We start from the raw sequence: 23,286 nt of genomic DNA on the forward strand, positions 1-23,286 counted from the left end.
CCCTGAAATTTCTGAGCACAAAGAGACTTGTCAGCAAATGAGGCTAGCCAGCTTTTCTTGGACAAAATCAATTTTGCTATTACCTTTTGTCCTGCCAACAACAAAAATTAATTCTTTACCCCAATTCAGCAGGAAGAAGTTGTAGAGAGTTATCATCATAATCCCTTGGGTTTATGGTGTCTAGTCATGGTTATTTTATAAATAATAGATAGGTGGTCATTTTCAGGGATAATTTGGAAATGGTCATAGTTTTGAATAGGGAAGAAACTAAATAGAGAGATTAAACTCAGTGATTTCTATCTTTTCTTTCCTCTTCTCTATCCTTTCTTTCTTAGGTAAAGGGAAGAGAATTGAAAAGAAAAAAAGGGGAATAAAGTGTTATTATAAGAGATTAGAAATATGGGAATGGATTATTAAATTTACTCTTAAAGAATTTTATAGCCTTATTCTTTCATTTGTAGAAATCATATTTGAAGGCAGAATTGAAATTATATTTTCTTACATTGATACATAATTTATATATTGATACAGGTTTAAGGTTTTCATTGCTATAAATCTTTGTATATTGTTATAAAATTTAAAATTAATTTTGTTACTCTTATGCACTGTACCTATATAACTAATTTAAGAATACAAGGCTTAGACATATTCCTTATAATAGCTATTACAAAATGTTTAGCGTGATTATGTAATGCAAGTTAATGGCCAGATAGTAAACTCATGGTCTTATTAGATTTTGATTTAATTACAAAGTGTCTTCAAGACTATTGAAATAGTAAATAGCTAAGAGAAATCAGTGTTTAAAAACTCAGTTATACTATATATAGATAGTTGGATTTCAAAAGCATCAGAGATCCACAGAACATGGCATTTAAAATCATGTTTTTATAAATAACTTTTTTGCCTAGGAGGCATGTCTGTTCCTGACAGTATTCCCATTCCACTTCAAGGAAACATGAACATCAATACCTCTATATGGAGTTGCTCTAATTACAGCAAGCTAACCACTGGGCAAGAAATGTCCTAATTTCCTCTGCAAACAAAATTCTCTCCAGAAAGGACAAATGGATGCAAGATAGTTGACTGATAGGTTCTGACATGACAGGGTAAGCTATTTGTTCATAATTCTTGCTTCCCTTAAGTTTGTCAGATGGTTCTAGGCCAGAAGGCTGAAGATAGATGCTCCAATATTATAAGAACACTGGGGATTATCCAGGCAATCAGCTGTCTCTGCAAACTGCATAGCTTTTGGAAGCTATGTCTTTGTGCTTCCTGCATATGCTGGTAGCATTTAATTCCTTCTCAAATCTCTGATGGGGCTGAAGACTCGTTACAGTCTCAAAATTGAACTTAATTTGTCTACCATTAAAGAAGATGTTCTAGATTTGAAAAGATATTTTTCAGTTGGTGATACCAGTTGAAATCAAGCATGATTGAGGTACAGAATTTTAAACTCTTTAATTTCAAATAGATGATAGAATATTATATCTAAATTGACAAATATGAACTGGATGTTATAAATATATATTGTACCTTATAATTTGCATAATTGTTGTAATCATGTTCAATATGTATCTGAGATAAAAGAACCCTTTAAATTAAACAAAAGGAGGAATTGTAGCTGCTTGTAGTGTAATGCTAATTGGGTTCCCCCAAAACACTTTGCACAAGAAGGTCTGCATGTAATTTCTGGAACCTGCCCTAGGTAACTTTGATTGGTAAATAAAGATGCCAGCAGCCAATAGATGGGAGGAGAGACAGAGGCAGGATTTAGAATTCCTGGGTATGGGACTGTTAGGAGGAGGAGAAAAGCAGAGATATTACATTTCTGAGAAATATGGGAAAGAGAGAGGCAGAGCCTCCATGTAAAGGAGACAAGAAAACACTGCCCAGATGGTTGCTCAGTTGGGTCAGGAAGAGCCAAGATAGAACATAGAAATTAATAAGTAATAACTCGAAATTAACAGTGAGAGAAAGATTCTAGCAGCAAGGAGATTAGGCAGTTACCCAGCTTTTGTGCTAATTAATGTGTATTAAAATATAAAAGCTGTGTGTGTGTGTGTGTGTGTGTGTGTGTGTGTGTGTGTGTGTGTCATTAGGGAACATAAACCACTAAGGTTGGTAGTATTGCTGTGTCAGGACTTATTGAAAATATTAATATTACAGCCTATAATCTACCTAGCCAGAAGCAAAAAACAAGTTCTAGAATTGAATAAATATTAAAACACACCACACCAATACATGGAATACAACAATGACACTCTAAAAGGAAAAGCTTATAGGAATAAGTGACTACATGGAAAAAATCCTGCCAGACTCTAAAGCCATTGCAGCTGCTCTGCCACACCTATGTCAGTAGGTGGCAGAGAGGAGAAACACTATATGTATACTCAATATTCTGACCTAAGAACATCTGAATGATTACTAGCCTAACATTTCTTTAAAAAATGAGAACATAAGATGACTGCCAGTTGGGTGACATGGAGCCTGAAATAGCTGCCTGGCAAATATCCAGCTATAGCCTAGAAGAATACCAGCTGTATGTGCAAGTGAGCCAAAGACAGAGGAACCTCGAAAGAGATCATTTAGGTAGGCCAGAGGAGGGGTGAAGCTGAAAAGGCCTGCACATTAGTGACATGAGACTCAAACAGGGAGCTAGATTAAGATGATCATCAGTTCAATGGATGAAGACCTGGAGGGGGGCAGACCATGTCCAAAATGAAGTATGCCCAATTCTATAGTGCATAGGTGGGGCATAGCAATCCTGAGTTGACCCCAGATACTCAGAGTCCATGGGTACCACAAAGAGGCCAAGTAAGTTATGGAGAAATGATAGGTAAAGAGAAAGATGTGAGCATGAGAGAGATATGGTACTGGAGACTCAAACATAATGAAGAATAGTCTGATGTGAGTAACTGATGATGCATCCTGACATATGCTGCCACCAGAAACCAGTCCTGGGTTTAGGGCTCTTCAGCACCAGGGGTTTATTACCACCAAAGGTCAAGCAGACATCTGTGGTCTTGAATTCTGCCAGGAGACATGTTAATGTCTGAGAAATGTGCAGAACTTGCTCCACCCCTCATTTGAAAACCATGAGAGAGATTTCCCTAGAGGCATGAAAGCAGAAGAGCAGACTCCACCCTTAGACAACAGTCTCTGCATGCTATGGTGTTTGTAGGAGAGCCAGATACCAGTGTGGTAAAACTGGTCCCACCACTTCCCTACTGTGACGTGATGAGAAAGGGAGAAATGCCCACCCACCTCTCTCTTTCTTGCCACCATTACTCTGGAGAGCTGGCCTTGAGGTCATCAAAGTGGGAGAGCTGTCACTGGTCCTTGCCTACTACAACACTATGGAAAGTGTGCCCTGAACCTCACGTGGGGCACAGAGAAGAGCTTCCCCTAAATGTGAAGGTTATGGGTGAGCAAGATGCAAGAATATGAACACAGTAGAACCTGTCCTGCTTCTTGTCTACAGGATAGTGGCAAGGATGAAAGAGAGACACCTTCCTCCTCTCTCTTATCCCTTGTCATCTATTGCAGAGGGGAAAGCTGGTGCCGATGTCATGAGAGTGGGAAAACTGACCATGTCCCAAATCAACAGTAACACTAAGGAAAGCATACCTTGTATCTCACCTGGACATCAGGGGAGAGCTGGCTCTCATTGCAGGGGTTTCTGGTGAGCCATCTCCAAGGGCATGAGGGCAGAGAGCTATAAGACTGACCAGCTCAATTACCTCTCAGGTCCAGATCCAGGACTTTGAATTGGGATGCCCCAATATCTATCCCATTGGTGAACTCCTAGAGTGAATGAAGTAGCTCATCCTATAGATCCAAATCAACAGGATCTCCATTACACAAGGCAACAACCAGTTATCTAAGAGTAATCCAAGTGATGTTCGTGTGTTGATCATCCAGATAATAGCTCATCTCAATGAACATTTACAAGCAAAAATGTATGGACAAAAGTGTACAGTATGGGACAAATTGTGACACACTACACCTTCCACCATGAGATTTTTTTCCCTGTTGGGGGTAGGAGATTTCAAAGATGGAGGGTGGTTCCAAGGGGATGACTGAGAATGATTGGAATGATTCAGAATGGGGTATACATTGTAAAATTCACAAAGAGCCAATAAAAAGATTTTAAAACTAGAGAGAGTATATATTAATAATTAATCATGTACCTTAAGGCATTGCTAAAACAAGAATAGACAGAGTCCAATAGGAATTGACCATAAAGGTCAAGGGTAAAATTAATTAAACACATTTTAGAAAAAAATGCAAAGAAACAGTGAAACAAATAATTATTTGACGTTCACCTAATTTTGAAGTACTACCCCATAACAGCTAACATCAGATATTGAAAATTACCTCATGGTTGAAATTTTCATTTACTCTAAGTTTGACACTGGTAGAACTCAAACAGTGGCCTAAGCTTTATCTATCATTGGTGATTCAGAAATATTTGCTATGTAGTTAATTTAAAATTTTATTTTAAAATTTTATTTGAGGAAAATTTCCAAAAAATGAGCTTTGTTTATAAAAATACAATAAAATTATGTGTGAATATTTTGCCTTGACATGAATAAAATTGAAAATCTAATACAATGCCACTTAAGATAAAAATAATCAGCAAATTGCAAAAAGCCTTTGAATGAGGTATTAGGCTTCACTATAAATGTTTTAAGTTGTAAATTTCAAAATAAACTCATGAACATCAACCAATGTTTATATGAACAGTATTTATAATTTTAAAGCAAATGTTTCTGGTATTAAATTGGTCTTGCAACATTACCTATACTATATTCTATTTAACAAGTAATGTTTTAAGGTCAATAAATCCTACAACAATTAAAAATATTTCTCCAAACTATATAAAAACAACATACATCAAATGAACACCTGAAAACTTGCTTTTGTTTGCTCATTCATACTGCACAATGTTTAATCAGATTGAAGGACATTCTTGAAAGATCTCAGAGCAACTGGTTTAGCAGGTCCTTCTCGTCAACTCAAGTTATGTAATTGCCAAAATCACTAAGTCATCTGTGGAAAAGGTCATTCACTTATTCAACCTTCATTTAATCGTGCTCTGTTCATCTTTTATCTAATTAGGGATATACATTTTATTTATTCTCAATTTTGTGCATATACCTAGGAAGGGAATAGGAGCTGATATGTTGCAATGTACCACAATTCCTTATATTTCCAAATCTCAAAATCAAATTTCCTTGCAACAGTTTAAAGCTATATTTATTATTCTCATTTATTGAGGATATACATCATTCTTAAGCACTCAAATGGGGTGGTGTCCATTACTAACTAAGAATAGAGGATTTTCCAGCCCAACTTGCTTGCTATTACTTTCTAAACTTCCTATTAATAACAAACTCCAACATATCTTGAATTTATTTATACATGTTTGCCTTCTACACACATGGGTGAAATCATCAATTCATTTAGGTCAGAATAGAATGTGGCTGGAAAACAGCAGTATAGGAACTGATCAAGTCTTGGCATTTTGCCTAACTCTCACTTAGTAGTACTTTAATCATTTTAGTTTTAAAAAAATGATTTCATAAGTACACAACTTAGTTGTTTGTTATCAGAACATTCAAAATCTATATTGTGAGAAACAAACTTTAGTCTATATGTTTCTCTGTGTTCTGTACTTTTTAAAATTGGCATGTATAAAATAATATTGCATAAGCAATATTGTTCTCATTTTTCTAAGCCAGTTCCATAAGCCTCATTTACTCTTATTGTCCTATCTGAATGTTAAAGTCAACATTACTTCATTCTAATTGAGTAAAATATCTCTGAATTCTATCTAGGTGCCCGAGATCAATCCCATGGGGGGGGGCGGGAAGGAAAACTAGATATGCAACATTATGAAATTCGAATTGAAGTCTAAAGAGTAATCTAATGACAGTACATTTCCATTAATATTGATAATGTACTATATTAGATTTCAAGTACTAAATGTGAAGAAAAAGTTCATAACTAGAAAGAGAAAAAAGAGGAGAAGAAAAGGACACAGAAAACTGTTTAGTTAAATAGCAATAAAATAATGGTACAGAGGCTAGAGTTATCCATTTAATATATTATACAGTATGGCTTTATAAATGTAATAATTTAATCAATAGTTTATTGGTATCATAATCTCCTATAACGTGAGGTACATTTTTATATTAACAGTTTCTCCATTTTAAAAAAAATTTAGTTTTTAATTATGTACATACATATATATATACATATATGTGCATGTGTGTATGTTTGTGTTTGTGTGTGTGTGTGTGTGTATTCATAATGTGTTCAGAATTATCTAAGATATTCAGAAGGGAGTGACAGGTTTCCTTGAGCTGAAGTTTTGGGCAGTTGCAAGCTGCCCATTGTGGACACTTGGAAGTAAATTTGGGTAGTCTGGAAGATCAGTAACTACTTAAAACCACTAAGTAGCCATTCCGGCCTGTTCTCAATGCTTTTAATACTTATTAATTTATTAAATATTATAAGATTATTGTGAGGTAGGGAAATTTAAGCTGTGTTGAAAAGAGAAGAGGACAGACAATGTTGAATAAAGATATTTCAAATAAATTAAATACTGAAAGATAGTCTTGAAGCAAAAATGTTGGAGCTAGAGTGAACTAAAATCTGGAAGAGTAGAAAATAGAAAGGAAAAACGAAGGAAAGGGCTAGAAATTAAGTAAGAATCCATAATTAAATTTAGGTCAGGTAACTAAATATAAGCATCTACTCTCAATGAGCTGCATTATATAAAATCATTCAAGCTATGTACTTGAATGTACTACTTTGTAGATATAAATACATATTTATAATAAAAAGTCTTAGAACTAATTTCAGAATTACTCACCAAATATGTGCCTATAGAGAGAAACTTTCAATCATATCTCTCAGAAAGAACTGGGCATATATTTTAGGGAGACCCATAAGTACTACTGTTAAAACGTTCATGTCTGAAACATCTGAGATTACAGATACAATTAGTCTGCTTTTTAATCTAATCAATATACTTTTGTTCATGTTTTTACAAAGTCTCAGTATTATACCTGTCTTAAAAAAATCAGGCAACATTTAAAATTGCTCTTAATTTCTGCAGATTTCTCACCTGACACTGAGAGTGAAGCACTACAGAACTTTTTGTAAGAATCTAATTAAGTCATCTTAATTCTATTAAAAGTGTGTGAATGTCTATTTTTAGATTTGTGATACAAAACAAACATTTACTTATTCATCTCTATCCTTTTCTTGTTAGTGAAGTGCCATTTGTTTTTTGTAGTTCTTTACTTCTGTATTTAGGATATCTTTTCAGTTACAATTCATAATCTACAGGCACAGATATATATTCACATATATACAATAAAACACAAATGGGTATTCTTAACATATATTTCTGAATTCTTATTTCTTGTGATGAACTTAAGCTCTTCACTATAGTAAGTGCAGAGACAATACATGGTGTCAGTCTTTGTTCTTAAAAATGCCAGGCAAGAAACCTTGATTTCAAACAGAAAGGAGTTATATTCATAATTTCCAATCAGCTTTTGTGTCACAGTCCAAGTTAATGTCCCTGAGGATTTCTTTTAATTTTGGTGTAGCAAGCAAAATGCTTGCTGTGTTATAGATGGGAACACTATGGGAACCAGGAATGTTAAATACCCTGGATTGTCCCATAAAGAGGAGAGATACATATTTTGTTTTCTATCCAAAGTGATTGGTGACCTTAGCACCATCTGTGTGGCCAGAGATCATAATGGATCCTCCCTCAGATCCTTGTATTGAGCTTCTTTAACCTGTTAATCTTTAGAATATATTTTTATGGAAGATGCCCATGTACTTTACAAAGAGTTTTAATATAGTGAAATCTTAAGTTTTGTTGTGCACATTGGATTGGCTTAATTATCACCAGTTTTTCACCAAGTTGTGTCTTACTTAAATAGGCCTAAAGTAAATTACTCTGTGCCAGACTCCTTCAGCTTGAACCAGAGTCTGGAAGAGAACAAGCAATTTTATAAACTCATTTTCTTCAAGATTTTTTTCTTCAAGATAAAATAAGTTCCTTTTTTAAAAAATTCACTTAACAGTTATATTAATTATTTGCTACACTTGATAGTGTCATCCTTTATGTTCTAGTAACTTTTTAATAAGCTCAATTTCACCAGAGAATATTTTATATTATTATCTTGTTTTTAATGTATTATTTCTTCACTGGTAAACTACATTCTTCTTTCTTGTATAATCTTATTCTAAGAAGTTCATTTTATGCATTGGAGAAACCCATAAGGCCCCAGAAGAACTGAGAAATGAGTATTTCATACATCTGTAAGCAAATAATAACATTCATTTTCACTGTAATAATTAATTTTTAATCTTAAAACTTATGGAAATATAAGACATGTTATTTTGCTTTAACAAAGAATATAAAAAGATGAGGGGCAGATAAGCATAAAGAGTATTCCAATTGTTGAAGGAGTTTAACATAGTATAATACCTATTGAATACCTTTTATGTGAAGTGTGGGTCTGGCTATCACAGCAGCATTCCTTAATATCTTGGTTGCTGGAACATACCTTCCCTTAGTCTTAACTTCCCATTATTCTGAATGGGAATTAATGTTCACTGGTAAATGAAAACATTTAAACTTCCAAACAAATTGCAAACAACATATTTTGAGGTCATCAGTGATATATTTTTACAATTTCTACAGGGAATTCAGTCTCTTGCCTTCAATTATACTACATGTTGCTAGCTACTTTTCTCCCCAGAGTTTCATAGAAATTAGGTTGAAACCTGAAAAATAAACTTAGGAAAGGAAGAAAGGTATTCCATTTTATTATTGAATAATATAAAATTTGTATTTTGTTTTCTCTTGTCTCTTTGTTGTCTACAAACTAAAAAGTCCATTGTGACTATTTTTACTTTATATATAATATTTCTGAAGTTCTTTTAAGTCTATAACATAAATAAAAAGAATCAGCTTAAGTTCTCATTTTAATTAGGAAAAATTCTTGAGTGTGTCATAGTATTTACCTGTAAATAGAACATTGCTGAAGTCCCTCAATCACTTTCAAACCCTTAAGTGAAGTAGGGTCACCATGTCACCACTAGACTTACACTCCACATATTAGTAGGCCTGTAATACTGCATATATATATATATATATATATATATATATATATATATATATATATATATATATATTTGAAAGTGAAGTGTTTTTTTTTTTTTTACATACTTTCTTTATTACATTTCAAATGATATCTCCTCTGGTTACAACTCCGAAAAAATATCAAAAGAATAAATAAACCTTATTTCCTCCCCCTTCCCCTTGCTCACCAACCCACCCCCTCTCATTTTACAGGACCAAAGGTCTCTCTTCCCATTGATGATCAACTAGGCCATCCTCTGCTATACATATGCTACTGGAGCCATGAGTCCCACCATGTGTACTCTTTGGTTGATGGTTTAGTCTCTGGAAGCTCTGAGGGTACTAGTTAGTTCATATTGTTGTTTGTCCTTAGGGCCTGCAAACCATTCAGCTCTTTGGGTCCTTTCTTTAGCTCCTTCACTGAGGACCCTATGCTCAGTCTAATGGATGGTTGTGACTCTCTAATTCTGTATTAGTCAGGTACTGTCGGAGCCTCTCAGGAGACAGCTATATCAGACTCCTGTCAGCCAGCACTCGTTGACATCCACAATAGTGTCTGGGTTTGATAATTGAATATGGAAAGTTTTCCCAGGTTACTCCAGATAATAAATTTCCTTCCATTTTTCTTAATTTTTGAGATTTCTCTATTTTCTTTCCTCTCTCTATCATTTCCACATGCAGCTTTCAACTCAACTCTCCTTTAAATTCATGGCATCTTTTCTTTTAAGTGTTATTGCATATATACATACATATGTATGTATATATAGTGTATACGTATTTATTCCTAATGGAACTTTTTTCAGGGTTTACTTTTCAGCACTGGACAATGAATTGGTGTGATATTTTCTGGGGAGGAACACTTCTTCTGCTTACACCTTTGCTCTGCTCCTAGTTCTTTTTGTATGTTATTCCCCATCCAGTTTGGAATGTGGATTGATGTTATTCTTTTTCAACTTACATTGTTTTCCATTTTAGATTACATTTCTTCCTTCTTAAACCCTGTGTTTGTATAGACTGTATTTGTATAGAACACAATCTGAGTTTTGATATCTCAGAACTATCTCAATTGATTATTCTGTTTTACTATATTTTTATTAGAACAGCTTGATAAAATATGGATCAAATAGAAAGCAGTTAGAAATATACATAAGCACTCTTTGATAAAATGTTAGGTTAATACAGTGTGACAACAGTGATGATATATCATGTCAAAAAGCACATCATAAATGTAATGTTTTTTCATGGATTATATATTTATATTTAAAATGTTATCCTCTTTCCTGATTTCCCCTCTACAAGCCCCCCTATTTGATCCTCCTCTCTTTGCTTCTATGTGGGTGCTCGACTACTCACCCACAGACTCCTGCCTCACAGCCCTATCATCCCCCTACATGGTGTCATCAAGCCTTTACAGGACCAAGGTCCTCCCCTCTCATTGATGGCAGATAAGGTCATCATCTGCTACATATGCAGCTGGAACCATGGGTCCCTACATGTGTATTCTTTGGTTGGTGTTTTAGTGCCTGGGAATTCTGGGGAATATGGTTGGTTAATATTGTGTTTCTTCCTATGGGGTTGCAAACCCCTTCAGCTCTTTCAGTTCTTCCCTTAACTCCTTCATTGGGGGTCCATATGCTCAGTTTGTTGAATGGCTGTGAATGTCAGTATCTATATTGGTCAGGCTCTAGCAATCCCATTCAGGAGACAGTTATATCAGACTCCTGTCAGCAAGCACTTTTTGGCATCTGCAATAGTGTCTGGGATTCTTGTCTGCATATGTGATGGATCCCCAGGTGGTGCAGTCTCAATGTAGTATTAGTGAAGTTTTTTTCCCAATCTATAGATTACTGATTTGTCCTATTGACAGTGTCTTTTGCCTTATAGAAGCTTTTCAGTTTCATGAGGTCCCATTTGGTTTATAACTTTTATTAGTTTCATTGTGTTTCTGTTTAGTTTCTGTTTCAATGACCTGTTCATTTAGAGTGGGATGTTGAAGTCTCCCGCTATTATTGTGTGAGATTCAAAGTGTGTTTTGAGCCTTAGTAAAGTTTCTTCTACAAATGTGGGTGCCCTTGAATTTGAGGTATAAATGTTCATAGAATTGAGACTTCCTCTTGTTGGATTTTTCCTTTGACGAATATTGAAGTGTCCTTCTCCATTTCATTTGATAACTTTTGGCTGAAAATCTATTCCATTGGATAGTAAATGGCAACACCAGCTTGTTTCTTGAGACTATTTACTTGGAAAACTTTTTCTAGTCTTTTACTGTAAAGTAGCGTCTCTGTCACTGCTCGATCCTGTTTACTTATGCAGTCTCTTAGCCTGTTTCTTTTCATTGGGGAGTTGAGTCCATTGTGTTGAAAAATATTAAAGACAGATAATTAATTGTTAGTTCCTCTTATTTTTGTTGCTGGAGGTGGTATTATGTGTGTATGATTCTCTTCTCTTTTTGTGTGTTGTGAGATGTTTAATTTCTCATGTTTTCTTAGGTGTAGTTTTTTCTTTGTATTGGAGTTTTCCTTCCAGTATCCTATGTAGAGCTAGATTAGTAGAAATATATTGTCTAAATTTGGTTTTGTCATGAAGTATGTTGGTTTCTGTATCTATGATGATTGAGCGTTTTCTTTCATACAGTATCCTTGGCTGCTACTTTTATTCTCATAGGGTCTCAGTGACATCTTTCCAGGATCTTCTGGGTTTTTACAATCAAAGGCAAGAACAGTTAGGTTTCTTATGAGTCTGAAGCCAAATTAATCTATAAATAAATCTGGGCCAGATTGGACTACATAGAAAAACTCTATTTGAATAAATATTTGAATAAATTAATTATTTTTACTTGTTTTTATTTGTTTAATTGTCAAAATTAGGGTGGTTATATGTTCAGTGGTTATGATGGTGTTACAAATCCTCTGTGAAAGAGAACAAAGTAGAACACACCTAAATATAATAGAAGCTGGTAAATTAAATCAATCTATACTTTTGATGACTTTGGGTTCCTCAATCAAGGCCATTCTATTTTAGGAAAGAGCCTCTATTTTGGTGTTAATAGGGAAAAATTGAATTGGACTCCTTCAAAAAGAATAAGGATTAGATTTGATTGAGGAAGACACCCTAAAGATCTTGGCTGCAGAAAGAAATGAAGAAAATTTAAGATGAACAATCCAAAAACTAAATGAGACATAAAAATATCGCTAGCCAAAATTTCAACTATATGTATGAGTGAATCTTGTTAACTAAAGAGTTCTCAAAATTCTCCATGGCATCCTCACACATGATATAACTAAAAAATTATATCATAATTTGATTAATCAAACTAACTCATAAAAAAGGCATTAGCCTTTTACCTGCTCAATCAAGAAACAAACATTATCCTTAATCTATGCATCTTACACATCCCATAAAATATCTTTATAGAACTAAATATTGGTTTTGAGTTTATATATTACAGATTACTAGAACAGGAGTTCAGTCCCTAGGGATATTATCTTAACCTGCTATTCCAGATCCCTGTCTGATTCTGCCTCAACTGATGCTCTTTCCAAAGACATTCCTCAAACAATCAATTAATCAAACAACAAACAAAACTCCATACTTCAAAAAGGGCTGCTAATCCCCAATTACCTCAGTTCATCCAGCTTTTCAAACTGTTTTAATCAGGACTTTAGTTAAGTCCCAAACTCTCCCAAAACATAAAGACTGAACAGCACACATTGCAAGCTAGCTTTATGTTGACTTAATCATTTTTTATTTTCTTTTGGGACCAAAACAAGAATTATTTACCCCAACTCAGCAGAAACACAATTATAAAAAGACAATTGTCCCAATCCCTTAAGTTAGGGGGATGGTTTTTGTTATTCTATAAATTATATATATATATATATATATATATACATATATATATATTATGTATGTATGTGTATATATATGTATATATGTATATATATATACACATATATATTGTCATTTTAAAGGATAATTTACAAATAAATATGGTGTTGGACATAAAGGAAACTAAATAGAAAGCTTAGACACTATTCTTCTCCTTCTTTATTTCTTAGGTAAAAAGAAGAGGGTTGAAAGGAAAAAAAGGGGGATGTAGTAGTATTTTAAAAGGTTTTCTAAATAGGTATGGATTATTAAATGTACCCTTAAACAAATATGGCATTTTATAGCCATAATCTTACATTGTTGACAATTTATATTTGGAAGTAGAATTCAGGTATATTTTGTATATTGATACAGGTTTAAGGTTTTTCATTGGTGTATTGATATCAAATTTAAGATTAATTTTGTTGCTTTGAGATAGGCATTGTTCCTCTGCAGCTCATTTACAATCCAGTGTCTAGGCCCAGTCTTTAAATGGTTGCCATTATATACTTTTAATTAAGTAGTTCAAGTTGAAAGTCAGTTAGGTAAACTCATAGTCTTGTTAGGTACTAATCTAGATTATCACAGAAATATATATCCTGGGTTATACAGAGAATATTTAGCTGGAGACAGGCATTCTTTGCTTGTTCATATATGCTGTGAATAGTTCAAATATCTTCAGAATTTTTGGAGATACACTGAATATGTCATTTAATGTCATTTTATTATTAAACGATCCTTTATGTATAAGATAGGTTTTATGCTGGCAGTACCCCCATTCTGCTTCAAAGGAAGTGAAGGACATAAATACCTTCATTTGGATTTGTTTCAATTATGGCAAGCCAGCCACTAGGCAAGAAATGCCCTAATTTTATCTGCAAACAAAATGATATCCAAAAAGGTCAAATGAATGCAGGAATGTTGACTGTTAAGTTCTTCCAAGACAATGTAAGCTAGTGAAGCTAATGCGAAGCTAGTCCTTCACAATTCTTGCTTCATTTAAGATCTATCAGATGATCTTGTTCAGAAAGCTGGAGATAGATGTTTGAACATTATAAGAAATGTTGGGGACTGTCCAAGAAGTCAGCTGTCTCTGCCAATTATTTAATCTTGGAAGCTTCCTTCCTGCATTTTCAACATACCTAAATCACATCTCTGATCATCTTGAAGACTATAGTTAAAGAATTACAATGAACCTTATGTGGTTTAGGATTTAAGAGGTTCTTACAGTGGTAAAACAGGTTAAGATAAAAAATAATTTATATACAAAGCTCTAACTCACCAAGAGAGGATATATGATAAAATAATTTATATAAATTGCCAAATATAATGGACTGGGGATTATAAATGTATATTGTACCTTAAAATTTTCATAATTGTTGTAATTATATTCAATTTATGTCTGAGAGGAAAGGAGCCATTTATTGGAATATAAAGAGGAATTTTTGAGGTTTGGCCTTTGCTATGCTATGTAATTGTAATGCTAAGTGTGAGTCCCTAAGACTTGATTGTCCCCAGAGAGGAGAGAGTCCACACATAGACCCAGGTGACATATTTTTGTTTGGCAAATAAAGATGCAAACAGCTAATAATAACAAGGCAGAAGAAGTATCAGCAAGGTTTATGTTCCAGGCTTGAATGACTGGAGGAGAAACATGAGGGAGCAAAAAAGAAAAAAGGAGAGTGAAGCTGCCATGGGTTTGATGAAAATGTGGACATGAGAGCTGGCCAATTGGAGTTAAAAGGAACTTAGATGAAACATAGTAAGTAATAACTCAAGGTTATAGATAGAAAGTATATTTTGATAGCATAGAGGGTAGATATCTGCCTAGCTCTTGTGCTGTTTAAGGATTATTGTAAATATAAAAGTTATGTGTTTGTCTTATATCCAGGAACTAAATGATCAAATGTGAGATAGAAATGTCTGATTGGGATTAAAATTTTCAACAACACAGTGTATACAGAAACTGTCTCCCACAGCTTCCTCACCCATAATAACTTAACTCTGAAGCTGTTTCCTTAGTGAGAATAGCTAATCTGCTCTGCTTTATTCGTGTTGTATATATGAAACATGCTGAGTTTCTAGGTGACTGTGGTATAGCTCTATTAGACAGCAGAGGACCCAGTCACAGCTTTTCTGTATGTGTTAGTATGGTTCCTATATTCCCAGATGTCTCAGTATTTTGGTTCAAATGTGTACGGATTGTGACATTTTCTTTTGTTGTATGGAAACATTTAATTTTTTACAGCTATTGACCTTAACACTTGCCATAATGTAGTCATATTCATAACATCCTTTTGTATACCTATATATCATTTCCTTCTATCACTTTCAGAATTTCAGACTTCATGTTAAAGGTTTTTATCCATTCAGAGTTGACTTTTGTACAAGTTGATAGACATGGGTATAATTTCATTCTTTTACACATGCTCACTAACTTTATTCTAAGACAAATTATTAAGATGTTGTCTTTTCTCCAGTGCATATTTTTGGAAAATATCAGATAAATATTATTATATACACTCATGTTTGTGTTTCTTGTTTTGTTCCATTATTTTGTTTTTTTATCAGTATCATGCTCATTATTGCCATAGTTCTGTAAGTTTAACTATTAATTCATTAACTCATATGTCTATAAAAATGATTCTCAATATTCTGCATATATTAGTTAATGTTAGAAATTAATGCAGCAGCAGTCATTTCTTAACCAACTACTTCCCTAAATAAGGACACTGAGAATTTATAATTTTACAAGGCTTGGGTCTTAAACAACTATCTCCATCCAGCCAAGTCCTAGCTGTACCTTCCAGTCATGTCCATCTCTCCTCATGTCCCCTTATATAAACCTTATTTTCTTATTTTCTTTCTTCTTCCAGAGTTTTTTATTCCTTCCCATGAAGTCCCACCTTACACTTCCTGCCCAGCTAATTAGTCATCAGATTTTTTAATGGACAAATACCACATCCATGCAGACACTCCGTATGTATCTTTTGATTGGTGACTTGAAGCCATTAATATTTAAAAATTTTAGGGCTGCAGAAACAGCCCAGGTTAAAAGCTATACCAGAGGAACTAAATTTAATTCCCAGCACCCACATGCCAAATGACAGTCATCTATAACATCAAATTGAAGAGGACCAGGTACTGCCAAATGGACATCACAAGTACTACATTTAGGCATAGAGCAGACATACATGTCTGAAAATACATGTTAACATAAAATAAAGATGGTAAGTAAAGCTCGAAGAATATTATAAGTTTATTATAGTAAGGTGTGTGTATTGAGGGGTCCTTTTTCTGTGTTGTCCATATCAATTATGTTTTAATAATTGTAGCTTCTTTTCTTTTCCTTTCTGAAGTCTTTTGGCTATACATATTCCTGTCAAACTAATTTTCCTCTATGGGGATTATTTGGTAGACAAGAATTCTTTGGTCGGCTTATATTATTGACACTATTTCTTTTTTCTTTAACTTTGGCACATAAATTTTCTAGTCTGGGGTGGAATCTCTTCTTTTAGAACTTGGAGTTCCTTTTTAAAGGCTCTTATGGATTTTATGTTTTCCCTTAAGAAGTCAGCTGTTATTCTGTTGAAGTTTTTCTTTGTTTCCTTTATATATGTGTCTGGTGGTTTGTTTTTGTTTTGTTTTGTTTGTTTGTTCATTCATTCTTTCTTTCTTCCTTTCTTTTTTTATAGCTTTCAATGTCAACCATTTTTTTCTGTATAGTGTTTTAACTCTAAAATGCTGTGGAGAATTCTTTTCTGGCCACGTGTATTGTATAGTGAGCTACTTGTATTCCTATGAATATGACTTTCCATAATTAGGGGAAAGCTTTATTCAATGATACTATTGAAGATCTTGTCTATGCCCTTGGCCTGATATTCTTCTTCTTACTTACTTACTTACCTATAATAAGTACACATGGCCTTTTCACAGTATTCTAAACTTCCTCAATATTCCCTCTGTGTTTATTTTTGTATTATTTTACTGAATAGTCCAACTCCATTAAGTTTAGATATTCTATCCTCTACTAAATTTAATCTACTTATAAGGATTTCACCTGAGTTTCATAGTGGATTATTTAGCTTTTCGGTTACATCTTCATTTCAGGTTTAGTTTTCTTCAGAGTCTCTATCTTTACTCAATTCAGCTCTCATGTCCTGAATTATGGAAGTGTTTAGTCAAGCTAACAAAGTCAAAGGATTAACATTAGGTTTTGTGATAGCAGAGCAAAGGCTTGGTGACATGAAAAGGTTGGAGCTCATATCTTATTCTATAATCAGGAGGTAGAGAGTGAACACTGAGAATAGTTTAGTTGGTCCTTTGAAATTGCAAAGCATGTTTCTAGGTTTTTCCATTATGGATGTTTTTCCTTTATCCCATTTTAGAACAAAAATTTCTCTAATATCTTTATTTCATTCAGTGTAAGCATTGGCTCCAACCTCTCTTTTAAAAAAACATGATGTCTAGCTTCAGCTTTATGTTCCAATGTTACAATGGGTTCTCTTCTGACGGATTATACAACAAATCTAGCCCTACAAAGGATAATAGATGGAAAATGCCAACACAAGGAGGTAAACTACACCCAAGAAAAAGCAAGAAAATAATCTTCTTTCAACAAACCCAAAAGAAGATAGCCACACAAACATAAAAATAATATTAAATAATAGTAGGAAGCAACAATCATTATTCCTTAATATCTCCTAACATCAATGGACTCAGTTCTCCAGTAAAAAGACATAGACCAGTAGACTGGATATGTAAACAGAACCCAGCATTTACTGCATACAAGAAACACACCCCAGTTTCAAATACAAACACTACTTCAGAAGAAAGAACTCGAAAATGATTTCCGAAGCAAACGATTCCAAGAAACAAGCTGGAGTAGCCATTCTAATATCGGATAAATTCAAGTTTCAACCTAAAGTTATCAAAAAAGAAAACAAAGGAGGATACTTCATACTCATCAAAGGAAATATCTTCAAGAAGATCTTTAAATTCTGAATATCTATGCTCCAAATAAAAGGGAACCCACATTCATAAAAGAAACTTTACTAAAGCTGAAAGCACAAATTGCACCTCACACAATAATAGTGGGAGACTTCAACATCCCATTCTTAACAATGAACAGATCATGGAAACACAAACTAATCAGAGACACATTGAAACTAACAGAAGTTGTGGACCAAATGGACTTAACAGATACCTTTAGAATATTTCATCCTAAATTAAAAGGATATACCTTCTTCTCAGCACCTGATGGTAACTGACTGTACTGGCTGGTTTTGTGTGTCAACTTGACACAGGTTAGAGTTATCACAGAGAAGGGAGCTGCAGTTGGGGAAGTGGCTCCATGAGATCCAGCTGTGGGACATTTTCTCAGTTAGTGATCAAGGGTGTAGAGCCCCTTGTGGGTGGTGCCATCCCTTGGCTAGAAGTCTTGAGTTCTATAAGAGAGCAGGCTGAGCAAGCCAAGGGAAACAAGCCAGTAAGGAACATCCCTCCATGGCCTTTGCATTATCTCCTGCTTCCTAACCTGCTTGAGTTCCAGTCCTGACTTTCTTTGGTAATAAACAGCAATGTGGAAGTACGCTGAACAAACCCTTTCTTCCCCAACTTGCTTCTTGGTCATGATGTTTGTGCAGGAATAGAAACCCTGACTAAGTTACTGACCATATAATTGGTCACAAGTCAGACCTCATCAGATATAAGAAGATTGAAATAATCCCATGCCTCCTAAGACATAATTATAAATTAAGGCTGGTCTTCAATAGAAACAGAAACAGAAAGCCCACATACACAGGAAGCTGAACAATACTCTACTCAATGATAACTTAGTCAAGGAAGAAATAAATAAATAAATAAAAGACTTTTTAGAATTTAATGAAAATAAAGGTACAGCATGCCCCAAATAATGGGACACAATGAAAGCAGTGCTAAGAGGAAAACTCAGTTCTGAGTGCCTCTAAAAATGAAACTGGAGAGAGCATACACTAGAAGTTTAACAGCACACCTGAAGTTCTAGAACAAAAAGGAGCAAATACACCCAAGAGTGGTAGAGGGAAGGAAATAATCAAATTCAGGGCTGAAATCAACCAAGTAGAAACAAAATGAATGATACAAAAAAATCAACAAAACCAGGAGCTGGGTCTTTGAGAAAATCAACACAATAGATAAACTCTTAGCCAGACTAAGCAGAGGGCACAGAGTCAGTATCCAAGTAAACAAAATCAGAAATTGAAAAGGAAGACATAACAACAGAAACTGAGGAAATAAAAAGAATCATCAAATCCTATTGTAAAAGCCTATACTCAACAAAACTGGAAAATCTGGATGAGATGGATAATTTTCTAGACACATGCAAAATACCAAAGTTAAATCAAGATCAGGTAAACCATCTAAACAATCCCTTTACACATAAAGAAATAGAAGCAGTCATTAAAAATCTTCCAACAACAGCAACAACAACAACAACAACAACAAAAGCTCAGGACCAGATGGGATTAGTGCAGAATTCTATCAGACCTTCAGAGAAGAACTAATACCAATGGTCTTCAAATTATTCCACAAAATAGAAACAGAAGGAACACTATCCAATTCATTCTATGAAAGCACAGTTATGCTGATACCAAAACCTCACAAAGACTGAACAAAGAAAGAGAACTTCAGAAAAATTCCCCTCAATCATATTGATGCAAAAATACTCAATAAAGTTCTCACAAACCTAATCCAAAAACAAATCAAAATGATCATTCACCATGATCAAGTAGGTTTCAGCCCAGGAATACTGGAATGGTTCAATATACAGAAATATATCAATGTAATCTACTACATAAACAAACTCAAAGAAAAAAACCCACATGATTATTTCATTAGATGTTGGAAAAACATTTGACAAAGTTCAACACCTATTCATGTTAAAAGTCTTGTAAAGATAGGGAATTCAAGGACCAAATTCAAGAAATTCAAGGAAGAAGACCTCAGAAGATGGAAAATCTCCCATGCTAATGGATTGGTAGGATTAATATAGTAATAATGGCCATCTTGCTGAAAGCAATCTACAGATTCAATGTAATCCACATCAAAATTCCAGCTCCATTCTTCATAGAGTTAAAAAAAATTTTTAAATTCATTAGGATTAAGAAAAATACCAGTATAGTGAAAACTATTTGAATCAACAAAAGAACTTTGGGAGGAATCAGCATTCCTGTCCTCAAGTTGTACTACAGAGGATTGTGTTAAAAACTGCATGGTATGGGTATAGTGACACACACGTAGATCAATGGAATAGAACTGAAGACCCAGAAATGAACACACATACATATGGTCACTTAATCTTTGACAAAGAAGCCAAAACCATCCAGTGGAAAAAAGACAGCATTTTCAACAAATGGTGCTGGTTCAACTGGCAGTCTGCAGGTAGGAGAATTCAAATTGTTCTATTCCTATCTCCTTGAACAAAGCTTAAGTCCAAGTGGAACAAGGACCTCCACAAAAAACAAGATATGCTGAATCTACTACAAGATAGAGTGGGAAAGAACCTAGAACACATTGGCACAGGGCAAAAGTTCCTGTTCAGAACACCAATGGCTCATGCTCTAAGATCAACAATTGACAAATGGGACCCTATAAAACTAAAAAGCTTTTGTAAGATATAGGACACTGTCAATAGGATGAAATGGTAACCAATAGACTGGGAAAATATCTTTGCCAATAATTCATCTGATAGAGGGCTAATATTCAATATATACAAAGAACTCAAAAAGTTAGATTCCAGTGAACCCATTAACCCCATGAAAGATGGGGAACAGAGGTAAACTGAATTCTCAACTGAGGAAACTTGAAGGGCTGAGAAGTACCTAAAGAAATGTTCAACAACCTTAGTCATCAAGGAAATGTAAATCAAAACAACTCTGAGATTTCACCTCACACCAGTTTTGATTAGTATAGCTAATCAAAAACTCAGATAACAGCAGGTATTGGAAAGGAAATGGAGAAAGAGGAACATTCCTCCATTGTTGGTGGGATTGCAAGCTGGTAAAATCACTCTGGAAATCAGAAAATTGGACATAATATTTCATGAGGACCAAGCTATGCCACTCTTTGGCATATACCCAAAAGATGTTCCAACATAAAAGAGAGACAAATGCTCCACTGTGTTTATACCTGTCTTATTCATACTAGCCAGAAGCTGGAATAAACCCAGATGTTCTTTGACAGAAGAATGGACAAAGAAAATGTGCTATATTTATACAATGGAGTACTACTCAACTATTAAAAATGATGAATTCATGAAATTCTTAGGCAAATGGATGGACCTAGAAAATATTATCCTAAGTGAGGTAACCAAATAACAAAAGAACACACATGGTTTGCACTCACTGATAAGTGGATATTAGTCCAAAAGCTCCGAATACCCAAGATACAGTTCACAGACCACATGAAGCTCAAGAAGAAGGAAGACCAAAGTGTCAATGCTTTGGTCCTTCTTAGAAAGGGGAACAAAATACTCATGGGAGAAAATATAGAGACAAAGTGTAGAGCAGAGACTGAGGAAAAGGCCTTCCAGAGACTGTCCCACCTGGGGATTCATCCCATATACAGTCACCAAACCCTGACACTATTGTGGATGCCAAGAAATGCTTGCTGACTGGTAAAGGTCTTTTCCCAATCTGTTGGTTGCCATTTTGTCCTATTGACAGTGTCCTTTGCCTTACAGAAGCTTTGCAATTTCATAAGGTCCTACTTGTCAATTCTTGATCTTAGAGCCTAAGATATTGGTGTTACGTTCTGATTGCCTGTGTCTGTGTGGTGCTGATTCCTGGGGCTGTGCAATGTGTTAGTTATAAGGAGGCAATGCATAGTCATAAGATATTTTATGATAGGAAAGAGAAAAGAACATGACCACGACCATGTGGAGAGAAAGAAATGAGAGGAAGGAGAGAAGAGAAGGAGTGAGAGAGAGGTGTCAAGAGAGGAAGAAAGCAAGAGAAGAAGAGAGCAAGAGATCAGGAGAGGAAGCAAAAGAGGAAGCAAGAGAGCAAGAGTGGGCAATAGAGAGAGGAGAGGGAAATGGCCCCTTATATTGTGAGGCAGGACTATCTGGCTGTGATCAGATGACTGGGGGTAGGGCCCAGCTAGAATACCGGGAGCTTGGGATATTGTTTATGTGACAGAATAAACATTTGTTGTGGGGGCTGCTGTGGGGGTGTCGGGACTGAAACAGGGGCCAGGGACCCAGGAGTCATGACCGAACTTCTTCCATCCCGTGCAAGCAGAAATTATTACCCACTGGGTCACCAGAGTTCCAGACTTATACTCAACTGGGTCCAGGTTGCTTGAACAGACCACTGCCCCACAATGTTCAGGAAATTTTTACCTGTGCTCATGTGCTCAAGGTTCTTCACCACTCACTTTTCTATCAGTTTCAGTGTATCTGGTTTTATGTGGAAGTCCTTGATCTATGTCGACTTGAGCTTTGTACAAGAAGATAGGAATGGATTGATTTGCAATCTTCTACATGCTAACCACCAGTTGTGCCAGCACTATTTGTTGAAAATGTTCCCCCCCACACACACACACACTGGATGGCTTTAACTCCTTTGTCAAAAATCAAGTGACCATAGGTGTGTGGATTCATTTCTCGGTCTTCAACTTTATTCCATTGATCTACCTGCCTGTCACTGTACCAATACCATGCAGTTTTTATCACAGTTGCTCTGTAGTATAGCTTAAGGTCAGGGATGATAAGAAGCCTGATATAGCTCTTTCCTGAAAGGCTCTGCCAGTGCCTGATTAATACAGAAGCAGAGGCTCACAGCCATCCATTGGACTAAGCACAGGGTTCCCAATGAAGGACCTAGAGAAAGGACCTAAGGATCTGAAGGGGTTTGCAGCCCCATATGATGAAATACAATATGAACTAATGAGTACTCTCTGTGCTCCCAGGGACTAAACCACCAACCAAAGAGTATACATGGTGGGACTCATGGCTCCAGCTGCATATATAGCAGAGGATGACCTAGTCATTCATCAATGAGAGGAGAGGCCCTTGGTCCTAGGAAGGCTCTATGCCCCAGTGTAGTGGAATGCCAGGGCCAGGAAGTGGGAGAGGGTGGGTTGGTGTGCGGGGGGTTGGGAGGGGGCGTGTGCAATAGGTTTTTTTTTTTTTTTTGAGGGGAAACTGGGAAAAGGGATATCATTTGAAATGTAAATAAAGAAAATATCTAATAAAAATAAATAAA

At 35.1% G+C, this 23,286-nt stretch overlaps 1 non-coding gene across 1 annotated transcript; it reads left to right on the forward strand.

Annotated features, from left to right (window-relative positions):
* Positions 1–2,307: 2,307 nt before the first annotated feature.
* Positions 2,308–2,437, forward strand: LOC116086730. Its single transcript, XR_004117093.1, has one exon. It is a non-coding gene; the product is annotated as a small nucleolar RNA SNORA17 (small nucleolar RNA).
* Positions 2,438–23,286: the final 20,849 nt, after the last annotated feature.

The sequence above is a fragment of the Mastomys coucha genome, unplaced genomic scaffold, assembly GCF_008632895.1.
Source record: "Mastomys coucha isolate ucsf_1 unplaced genomic scaffold, UCSF_Mcou_1 pScaffold12, whole genome shotgun sequence".
Lineage (NCBI taxonomy): Eukaryota > Metazoa > Chordata > Mammalia > Rodentia > Muridae > Mastomys > Mastomys coucha.